Raw genomic sequence first — 7606 nt, 5'->3', positions numbered from 1 at the left:
ATATCTAATAAAGCTGAACACTACTTTGTTTTAATTTACTCCAAATTTTACAAGTCAGTGTCGTGTGACCCCCCACCCCACTCCCCTGAATGTCAATGTCGTTGTTGTTGTAGGAGATTTTGAAACATATGGCGACGAAAATGCCTTAAACATGGTTCATTTTAATCTAGACATGGTTAAAAAGGGAGAAACACATTTCAGGGAATTGAACGAGGATTGCTTGACACTTTACAATAGAAAGATATAAACTTTCTAAGTTTCATATAGACCCTTCTAACAAAAGTGATTTTTCCCAATGTATTGCATTTTTTTTTAGAAAACTCGTTAAATATACTTATAAATGAAGATTTCTAAAATTATGCTAATAGTATACTTACTTGAGGTTTTATGTTATTTATGTAATATGAGTTAGGTTAGACACCACTCATTCAAAAAAGTACAGGCACTTACTGAGAATAAGGTGATGGGGTATTTGATAATGTTTAGTCTGTTCTGACTGATCAGCCATATAAACAAACAGGTGATTTATAATTCTAACACGAATAATTTGATTGTCATTAACCAATGTTTAACAAGAAGGTCAAGGTCTGTATATATTTTAAGATAAAAAAAATGTTTGAAGCGCGGGCCGATGAGAAAGCATTGCACGACGTCAATTATGACGTCAAATTGCCGCTTGACGTCTCGTTCATTATTACTCGAATAAAAGAAGCCCAGCATAATTTTTATCAAAGTCTATCTTGTATAAACATGTAAGAATAAAAACAATCGACGCCTTCTTGAGGATTGTCGTCTAATTTAACATGGTTCATCATTCAGGTGGGTGGATATTGAACCACTCAGGCTAACGCCCTGGTTCAATTCCTGCGCATCTGAACTCTGCACCGTGCTGAATTAGATTACAAACCTCTCGAAGGCTTTGATTATTTGTATTGAAAATAAACATCAATAATCATAATCAGCATATGACGCTGCAACAACGTCGCACTAAAGTAAATTGTTCTTCAAGATGTTATGTGAAAATAAACCGTATTGTAGTCCATCAACTATGTTTTCACAAAAATGAAAAACATATTAAGTAAAATGATACATCATTATGTTAGCTTTCATCTTTTTCTCATAATGTCAACGCGGCACTAGCAATCGTTTGTATGTGGCGATATAACGACTTTGCGCTGAAACTCGTTATTTTCTTAAATAAGTAAACAAAAATTAAATATGCATATTTCAAAAAACATTTATTGACAGTATGAAAATGTTTGTATCTAATTATTTAAAGTAAAGGTTTAAAAACAATTAAAATGACCCATAATTGACCATATTTAGACATTTAATATAAAAACAGAAGCAAAAAGGCGGAATGATGGCATTATGAAGCATGGCATAGACCTATCAAAATTAAAGATAAAATTTATTTTTACAAAAAAGCACGAGATGAATGAAACAATTGACATGTATAGACTTTCGCACCTAAGGATTCTGATTTTTAGTGTATTCTATATTAAGTAAAATGTGCACGTGTCCCTTTTATTTTTATATAGAAAATCTGATCGATATCGGTTATCCGCTTGAGGAAATATTCTTCGCACAAAAAGCGTCATATCGGAACAATAATATAGTTATTATTAATACATAATTAACGATTTCTGATATTAGGAAATAACTACAAACATTTTTAAAGATGTAAATTCCTTTATCATCACGTCCAGGTTTCTCTAGAAATCACGTGAAATAACAACATAATATATTTTTAAGTTGAATGATGATAAGATGTTTGTTAATTTCAAAATCCATATCCATTCCATTATCTGAAATAGATGATCGTCGGAGCCTGTACATTTACAAGTATGATAGGTCCAAATAATTGGATATGATTAAGTCGGTAATTTTAATTATTTACAGTGAGTACTATTTGTTAATAAATAAAAAGATATACGAATTATATTTCTTTAGTGGCAAAAATAGACATAAAGGAATCATTAGCTGGTCCTCTTCGTTTTACGGCAATCCATATACCTAGAATTGACAACTACTGGTCATTCTTGGGTTTCATTTATTCTCGTGTTCATACATGTGTAAACCCTACCGAAATATTGTTCATTTTTCAGTTAAGAACGTAAGTTTAGAAAAACACTTGTGATCTGAAGTCAGAATCTAGGATCTTGGTGAGCATCCGAGGAATTAAGATTCTAGGATTTACTGTGCAATTTGCGTGTCATAGGCAAGCAACTAATTCTGAAGTTATTCGCCAGTAGGTTGTAAAAAAAGGGAATCATCTTCCTCTTGTGTGGGTCTGCGGAACCTCTAAAGAGGAAAGTGCAAGAATAGAAATATGATTCTTGGCTTCTGGTCATCAAAGTGAATGGCCAGCATGTTCTGCGTAGATCTACAATGCTCATGATAGGTATGTGTTTCGGCATACGAATATAGGCACAATCATACAATAAATAACAAAAGTAAACTCAGAATTCCGCAAAAAACTTGAAGTCTGATTGGTTGAGGTATTATGATAAAATAAAAATTTCAAGAGACGTTTTGCACATTTAGTCATACTTTGATAGGAGGATACAGAAAGTCCTGTCTACCATGTAATGAGATTACAGCAACTATAAAAGCACAAAGATTTACTAGTACACTGAGGCGTTCATTACGTTATATAAAGGCAGTTTCGTCTGTTTATTTTTCCAAACTATTGTAGATACTGTTTTTATATACTACGATACATGGGTATGGGATTACTTGAATTATCAAGTTAGTAAAATACCCAGTCTTTATCCACAGAACTTGATTCAGTATTTTATCTTGCAAACTTAAATTTCTTTACTGATGTGTCTGAATCATGAAATGATATCAAAATACGTTAACCTGGGTGGCATCCATTTATTGTTTTAGTGGTAAAAACTTTTGTTGATTATTTGCATTGATGATAAACTTTTATGGAATCGGTTGCATGTGAGCAGATTATTTTACCTGGTACTATTATTATATGAATAACAGTTGCTGCAACAGCTGCAGGAGGACTGAATATGTTTCCAAAACTGCATTGGACAGATCTGAAATTCATATTCATACCATATGTTTCAGATTATACGAACAATAGAACAGAAATGTTTTATTACTCACTGTTCTAGATAAAATTTGTTTAAAACGTGGAACATCTTAACATCGAGATTTAATATTTCTCCAAACATTTCCCCATAACAAATGCAATAAGTGACTTGTATCAGTTGTATCAGTGTTTTTGTGTATTGGACTTTTTTATTGTTATCTCGATATCATATACCAAATACTTATAATTAGCAAAGCTACAGTCCTGTGTTTTTCTTCTAAAATTTGTAAAACTACAAAAGCTACTAATATGCACAAAATCTGACTCTACCCTCGTACCTTCCTGATTTGCTTTACTGTTTCCTTTGATGTTTTAGCCTTTTTGAATTTTGGTTTTAATTCCAACTTTCCACAGCTTAAACATTCAGCTATCAGTATGCTGCGCTACGCGCCTGGAAGTGACCTCTACATACTGCCAATTTCAGAATAACGCGCCGTTTCAGTGTTTGCATCATACACATTTAGTCACTGATTGATATCGATTTTCTTATCGTGAGTGGCTAATTTTGTAACCGTCATTTACATAAACTCCGCCCAAGACGCGAGTAAAGTTGAACTGAAAAGTCTGTGATACATGTTTTTATTATATACCTATAAAAATTCTGTAAAATATCGGCTTGTATTTCACAATCAAATATGAACAGACAGACATAAATTCCGTATTGTACCTTTTAAATTCCGTATTGTACCTTCCGTATTGTGTACTGCCGGACTATTTTCATTAATATGCATGACTAGGCACATTTCTATAAATAGCGCACATAAAAACTTCACTAAGTTCCATTTAATATCGATAAACATTGAAGATTTCGTTCAAGAACAAAACAAGAATCAAAATGGTAAAGGTATATAATAAAAGGGTTATTATAACAGTAGCTAGATTTGGGACTTTGTATTCGTCTCTCGTGGATTTTGCAAGGTCGGATCACACTCGGCGCTTGCGCGCATCGTGAGATCCGATCTGGCAAAATCCACTCGAGCCGAATACTGCATCCCAGATCAAGCTACTGTTATAATAACCCTATTTTTATGGTTTTTAAAATGGATGATATTACATTTTTAGCCGTATCTCAGACTCAGTTTCAAAACAAACATCACCGAATTTACGTGCACTTGGACTGATTACATTATGTCTGTAAAACTGAACTTGATTAACCTCGCATTCTCCCGATCATTTCACGTATACATTGTAAGTATTTTTTTCCTGTCACCGATGTACATCGATTTCCTTGTGACAATTTGCAATTCGATAAAAAATAATGTGTATTTTTATCGCTTGGTCAGGGAGCTAAGTTTACAATAGTAAATCATAGCCTGATGGGCATCACTTTTCACATTAAAAGTGATATATTTAGTTTAAACATAAATGTCCTGTTTACATACATTACTCAAGTTATAAAGGTAATAGCATTTCTGTGTGTTTGGTAATCTAGCAACATGCGATTCTGAAGACATGCTTGAATTAACTGGAATCTTTTTTTTCGTACATTGAACATGTATTTATGTCCTACTTATCAACGATTAAACTTCCGGTCATGTAGCCGTTGTACATGAAATTAAAAACCTTAAGTGCCGGGCTCCTTCATTTGGCTTTAATAGCAAATTGAAAGTTGATTCGGGATTCATGACTAAGTAAGTCTCCTTGCTAAGAAACTTACTCAAGACGGAAATTTATTTTCTTTGGTTTAACGCCAGATTTCAACAGTTCTTCTTTGATGTCGGGTGGTTAGTTTACTGATTTAAGCATCGCTCCTGGGAAGAACCAGTACTAGACTCTCGTCTCCGTAAGAAACTGCCAACTTTCTCACATAAAGAAATATGGTCGGTAGAAAGGCTCGAACCCGTGATCCCCCCCCCCCCAATCAGTGATTGGTAACAGGTAACAGTAATTTCAAGACAACGACTAACTACTCGACTACGGGAGCAGTCAAACGATGGATGGGTACTACTATTCGGATTCTAGAAATCACACGACAGAAATCGTCATAGAACTCTCAAGTTGATTATGGACGATGGAATCGACTGACAGCTTAGTTTTATCTCTACTTTTTTACGTTTGGCATATAAGTATCCATGACATCGCATACCCCATGTCTTCTGCATTCAGTAATAATTTGACGGATTTCTATGAAGTAATGTATATTTCTTCACATTAAAATCTTTTCCAATGAAATTCTAATCGATGTCGATCCTTTCCTTTGGTATTTTACAAATTATGTCGTAAATACAAAATAGATCCTCTAGAACTTAGTGTCTCAAAAGATTTTTTTTTATTTAAAACTGTGATAGTAAAATTGCACCTGTATGTTCACAGCGTTTGTAAAAGGCGATCTTGCTTATACTTTGCCTGTCACAAATGCAAGTTTTTAAAGATCGTGCAATCTGACCAAGATATGCATTTAATCAGAATCACATGTGCTTCTGTTTGTTTAAAATCATAACTTTATGTATAATTTCCCTATCGTAAGCTTGTCTGACTTCGACAATTCTAGTTCAAGGCAACCTAAATTAACCTACTTGAAACCTGCAAGACTGGATGTGGTAATTATACTCAGATAGAGGTAAAATTATAGTGATCACATCACTTTGTACTTTTTACCGACAATCGAATTACATCGCATCGTAGGAAAGGAAATGCGTATTAGTTTTTTTCAAAAAATGGCTGCGTGTTTATCTGCATCATTTAGTAATTTTTGAAGCTGTAAAATAATCAGTTAGGTTAGACAGTACACCAGCTACACACCTGTCAAGTTGATATATTGTCGATGCATTTATGTAATTGTTTATTATACCAAACCCACACGTTTTATACGTCAAATTGTCAGACAGTACATATGTATGGTGTTACAGAAAGACTATATAATGATGTCTAAGAGATCTCGAGACAGAAGGGTCTTGGAGAGAAGGGTCTAGAAGAGACCAGGTGCATGAGACCTAGGAATGGGTCTCGCGGATATTAAGTTAGGCTTTAGATATGACATTTGTTAAGGCTTAAGAAGTTACGAAATAAATTATGAAAGTATGTACGAAATATTCTACTGTGTAAATAAACATCAAAAACGTTCAGACTCGTGTTTGTGTTGTGCTATGTGACACAACTTATTAAATTTTTGGAGCCGCAGACAGGATGACGAATATCAAAATGGGTTGTGCGACATTACCAAGCGAAGTACTACTGCCAACGACGACACGCTGCCAAGACGAAAGAAGAGAAACTGTGAGTTGCCATTTTACCTATCTTCTAGTGCAATTTTGCAAGCTAGACTGTTCTTTCATTAAATTTTTGTTTCTATTTTTGAACAAAATTTCAAGGTAAATTTATTTTGATTAACTGTTAGACACCAAAAGAAACGTAAATTTATAAAATGATAAAACCTAACTCATAATATACAAAATTCTTAAAAAAAAGTAAAATAATAGAAAAAAAAAACACGTAAAAAGTAAGAAACAATGCATTGAGGAAAATACTCAAGAGACTGAATTAAGAAATGCAAATGTGAAAATATTTGTTTTTCGAAAATTTTGCTTGTCATGTTATGTTTATTTTACTTGTTCGATATGATATTTGTTTCCCTTATGGCCACATTTAAACAGTTTTGAGCATTCTCGCATTGACAAATTGTTTAAATGAAGGAAGATGGATTGTCCTATGAAACTTGTGTATAGTCATAGATATGCGCAAAATGAGTTGTAAATAGTTTCTGTTGAGGTTATGGGTAATATTTCATCACGAATATATGTGAAAATACAAGGAACGGCTGAAAACTAGTTAAATACGTGAAATACGTGTTTAAGATGTTTTATGCATGAGAATGTATTGCTGGGTTTAAGTGTCATTGCCGAATAAATGTGTACATGGTTATCTTTCTAACCATATGGTTACTTCAGGTATCAGTAAATTAAAAGGTTGGTCTGGTCTGTTGTGCTGGAATTATTTTGAAGCCTGATATGGCACAAGAATATGTTTATTATGCAAAAATGACTTGATATTTTCGCTGGAACATGTGGATTCCAGTAAGGTTGAATTTATATATATTGTGAGATACTTAGAGTTACCTGATATTGTGTTGTGAGACTGGAAGTTGTGATTCCAGTTGTTTTGTAAGATGTATACTATTATACAGACACAGATACTGTCTTCCGAAATATTAGTCGGAATCTTGCTATGATAAGGTGAAATCGATGCATATAATAAATTGCATTATGAGGTACGTGTGTTTACCGGTTATTTCAAGTTCAACAGCTTTTAATTTTGTTTTATGAGACCTGATGTAGTATTTTCGTCAAAGAGTTGCAAAACAGTCGAACGTGCTGTTACTTTTAGGTTACCTTTCATGGGTTTTAAGCAGGGTATTCTGTCGGAAAATTTATATTTTCTCGCGGACGACATAATATATCTGTCGAATCATCAAGAAAGGTTACATTGTGTAAATATAATCATGGAAGAAATTATTACCAGTTATTCTGTTTATATATTGGTGTTGGTTTTGTATGTATG

Source organism: Mercenaria mercenaria, unplaced genomic scaffold (genome assembly GCF_021730395.1).
Source record: "Mercenaria mercenaria strain notata unplaced genomic scaffold, MADL_Memer_1 contig_4964, whole genome shotgun sequence".
Classification (NCBI taxonomy): Eukaryota; Metazoa; Mollusca; class Bivalvia; order Venerida; family Veneridae; genus Mercenaria; species Mercenaria mercenaria.
The sequence above is the reverse complement of the archived record's forward strand: the minus strand, read 5'-3'. Positions refer to the sequence as shown.